This window comes from Rhinatrema bivittatum, unplaced genomic scaffold, assembly GCF_901001135.1.
Source record: "Rhinatrema bivittatum unplaced genomic scaffold, aRhiBiv1.1, whole genome shotgun sequence".
NCBI lineage: Eukaryota > Metazoa > Chordata > Amphibia > Gymnophiona > Rhinatrematidae > Rhinatrema > Rhinatrema bivittatum.
Window position 1 is genome coordinate 18,386 of NW_021820341.1, and position 4,282 is coordinate 22,667.

At 41.4% G+C, this 4,282-nt stretch overlaps 4 non-coding genes across 4 annotated transcripts; all 4 read left to right on the forward strand.

Moving 5' to 3' along the window:
• TRNAV-UAC lies at positions 1-73 on the forward strand. Its single transcript has one exon. It is a non-coding gene; the product is annotated as a tRNA-Val (tRNA).
• A 522-nt stretch (positions 74-595) lies between these two features.
• Positions 596-668, forward strand: TRNAV-CAC. Its single transcript has one exon. It is a non-coding gene; the product is annotated as a tRNA-Val (tRNA).
• Positions 669-3,447: 2,779 nt separating this feature from the next.
• Positions 3,448-3,520, forward strand: TRNAV-UAC. The gene has a single exon. It is a non-coding gene; the product is annotated as a tRNA-Val (tRNA).
• Positions 3,521-4,042: 522 nt separating this feature from the next.
• Positions 4,043-4,115, forward strand: TRNAV-CAC. Its single transcript has one exon. It is a non-coding gene; the product is annotated as a tRNA-Val (tRNA).
• Positions 4,116-4,282: the final 167 nt, after the last annotated feature.

Here is a 4,282-nt window from a genome sequence, read left to right on the forward strand (position 1 = left end):
GGTTCCATAGTGTAGTGGGTATCACATCTGCTTTACACGCAGAAGGGCCTGGGTTCAATCCCCAGTGGAGCCATTTTTAACTTGCTGCAGAAACAGGCATGAGTCTGAGTGCAAGGATTACTTAGATACCGAAAAAGCAAGTTGAAGACCAATGGGTTCCACATATGTGCAGTGGAAACCCCACCTGTCAGGTTTTCAGGATACCCATGATCTATATGCAGATGCACGATCTATATGCAGATTTACAGGCCCTTCCTTCTATGCTTGCTACTTGATCTCATGCGAATTCATAGCAGATATCGTCTTCCCCAGAAGAAGTGTGGGAATGGTTACTGGAGACGAAATAAGGAAGCTTTAGGTAAACTCCTAAGCCAACACCTTGTGTGGTAAAAAGAATTCAGCAGTGACTCTAGTAAAACACATTTTTCATGGTAGATGGGATGGCTCTTGGAAGATCTATTTTTTGCCAAGAGTAAAAAATGTTAGAATGTGAATGGTGGCTGAGGCGATTATCCCATGAATTATTCAAACAGTATTCTAAAATAACTGGATAGGTGTTTGAAAGTGTAATAAAGAAGAGCTCAGACAAGGAAATGGTTCCGTGGTGTAGAGGTTATCACATCTGTTTCACACACAGAAGGTCTTGGGTTCAATTCCCAATGGAGCCACTTTATGTTTCTAGCAGTGGATGAGCATTTTATAGATGTTCAGCCATCAGCAGTATTGGTGTCACTGAATGCTTGCATTGTTATGGGACCTTGTTAGGAACAGCTTGGGAGCAATCCTACAAAGATCTTGCAAGCACAGCTATCCAGGAGGGTTGAGTGCAATAGAAGACAGTGACGATAACTGTCTTGCACTAGTCCTGTTGTCCCTGAGGTGGTCGTACCCTGTGATGGACTGCAACAGTATATCCTTGGCAGTATGGACTGGAATGACAGGGCAGAATGAATGCAAAAGTTGGTCATTTCCCTGCAGTTACTCTCTGAGAGAAAATTAGCATTTGTAGAAAGACCTCAGGTGCTAGTGGAGGATCCTCAAAACATCTTGCTTCACTTTTATCCTTGTAGTTCTATTTTCAAGCCCTCATTCTCTACTAGCTGCAGGGGCTGGCTATCAAGGGCATTTATTTCAGAACTGCCCCTTTTTCTAACTTTAACTGCTGCTTCTCTCCTGTCCTGGGGCATTGCTATTGAAACCTGTTCCATTTCTCTGTCACAGACAGGCTTCACAATACAGGCTGTTATGCTGCACTTTCTGGCCTGCCTTCACTGCTCGCTTATGCCCAGTACTACCTAGCTCCCACTGCCCACAATGTGCCCACTGGCAGTCATACAGAGAATAAATAACTAATCTGAAGTGTAGCTAAGGCTTCAATCACGAAAAAGGAAAAACAGAACAGCAAGCAAAGCAACACAAATCTACAATGATGCAGAGATATTGTGATGCCATGCTGCCTCCATGGTTTGTTTTCCTGTCTTTATTTATTTATTTATTTTATTTAAGTTTTTTATATACCAACATTCAAGACAGTAGTCCCATCATGCTGGTTCACATGAAACAGGAGTGCAAAATAAGCTTAAACTTGAACAATAGTGCGGAAAAAGCAGTTACATGTAACAGGGGAAAAAAAACTTGGAGTAAGAAGGAAAAAAGGAAAAGGAGAACCAGATAATTACATATAATTACATTGTAAGAGGTAGCTAATAGTGATATTGGTGGTGATGTGTGTTGATTGTTATGAGTTAAATAATATTGGAGTTAGGAAAAGCCTGCATGAACAGCCAGGTCTTGAGTCTTTTCTTGAAAGTTGAGAGGCTGGGTTCCGTTCTATGATCTGGGGGGATGGAGTTCCATAAGGTAGGGCCGGCTGTAGAGAAGGCCCGATCTCTTAGCGTAATGTGTCTGGTAGTTTTGGCTGGGGGTACTTGAAGTGATCCTTTGTAAGCATCTCTTGTCGGTCTTGTTGAGGTGTGCAATCGGAGGGGGAAATGAAGGTCAATTGGGGCTAGTTGATGGATGTTTTTGTATATGGTGAGAATGGCCTTGTAGATTATTGTGAAGTGGATGGGTAGCCAGTGGAGGCCCATTAGGATAGGGGTTATGTGGTCTCTTCTCCTGGTGTTAGTGAGTATACGGGCAGAGGCATTTTGAACCATTTGCAGTGGTTTGGTGTGTGATGAGGGGAGACCAAGCAAGATGGTGTTACAATAGTCCAGCTTTGCGAAGATGATTGATTGTAGAATCGTTCTAAAGTCATGAGTGTGGAACAGAGGTCTTATTCTTTTCAGCACTTGGAGTTTATAAAAGCAGTCTTTGGTGGTTTTGTTGATGGTAGCTTTCAGGTTCAGTCGATTGTCAATTAGAACTCCTAGGTCTCTCACTTGTGTAGTTTTTAGTAAGGCTGGATGAGTGGGGGTGGAGAAGCTGTTCTCTGTTGTGATGAGTAATAGTTCCGTTTTTTAATGAGTTTAGTACCAGGTTGAGGCTTGTGAGAAGCTGTTTGATATTTTGGAGGCATGTTTCCCAATGAGACAGTGTTTTCGCGAGGGACTCCTTGATGGGGATCAGGACCTGGATATCATCTTGTGTTAATGGGCTGCCACAGCAAAAATCCTTACCAACAATTCAGAGAGACCTCAGAGCTATGCTTTCACACAGACAATGTCTAGAGAAACAATGCAGAGCAAGGCTGTGACATGCTCATTCTTCAAACTCAGCATCACTGTAACCCGCTCTGCGGCATTATAGGAGACTAGGAAAATGCTCCGCTGCGATACATCATAACTCTCATTGCTTGACGGAATGCCAATCCGTCCCTTCTCTGCAACCTGTCCGCTCCACAGTGTATGAACCTTTCTCCATACATTTGCAACTGTTGCTATGCCTATGATTTCCATGGGTCTTTTGACTATAATTGCTTATAGAAATCATTCTGTTTGACAGAAATGAAACAAATAGGATTCCTTTAGTTCACGGGTCCCCTTCAGCTCATTTTGGACCCTAAGAGTTTGGAGTCAGAGTTTAAAGCTTTTAAAAAAGCTCTAAAAGCATGGCTGTTCGAACAGGCTTATATTGACTATCTTGTAAAAAAGGACTAATTGGTTTAAAGAAACATTATTTTTATCTTTGTTTTATGTTCATTTATTAACAATTTTATTTTTTATCATATTTTACTGTACATTTTAGATATTTCAGTTTGATTGTATGATTTTGTAACATGTAAACCGTTGTGATGTATATTATGAACGATGGTATACAAGAATTTGTAATAAATGAAATAAATAAATAAATAAAAATGAAACAAGTTGGCCCCACTGATTTCATTTTTATATTTTGTTTTCAATGAATGCACTTCTCTAGCTGAGATGCTTGTTCAATTAGTCCTCCTTTAGTCGCGCATCAAGGGTTCGACAGTTGCTCACAGATTAAAAGCAGTGGTCAGTTGGTTCCATAGTGTAGTGGGTATCACATCTGCTTTACACGCAGAAGGGCCTGGGTTCAATCCCCAGTGGAGCCATTTTTAACTTGCTGCAGAAACAGGCATGAGTCTGAGTGCAAGGATTACTTAGATACCGAAAAAGCAAGTTCAAGACCAATGGGTTCCACATATGTGCAGTGGAAACCCCACCTGTCAGGTTTTCAGGGTACCCATGATCTATATGCAGATGCACGATCTATATGCAGGTTTACAGGCCCTTCCTTCTATGCTTGCTACTTGATCTCATGCGAATTCATAGCAGATATCGTCTTCCCCAGAAGAAGTGTGGGAATGGTTACTGGAGACGAAATAAGGAAGCTTTAGGTAAACTCCTAAGCCAACACCTTGTGTGGTAAAAAGAATTCAGCAGTGACTCTAGTAAAACACATTTTTCATGGTAGATGGGATGGCTCTTGGAAGATCTATTTTTTGCCAAGAGTAAAAAATGTTAGAATGTGAATGGTGGCTGAGGCGATTATCCCATGAATTATTCAAACAGTATTCTAAAATAACTGGATAGGTGTTTGAAAGTGTAATAAAGAAGAGATCAGACAAGGAAATGGTTCCATGGTGTAGAGGTTATCACATCTGTTTCACACACAGAAGGTCTTGGGTTCAAGTCCCAATGGAGCCACTTTATGTTTCTAGCAGTGGATGAGCATTTTATAGATGTTCAGCCATCAGCTGTATTGGTGTCAGTGAATGCTTGCATTGTTATGGGACCTTGTTAGGAACAGCTTGGGAGCAATCCTACAAAGATCTTGCAAGCACAGCTATCCAGGAGGGTTGAGTGCAATAGAA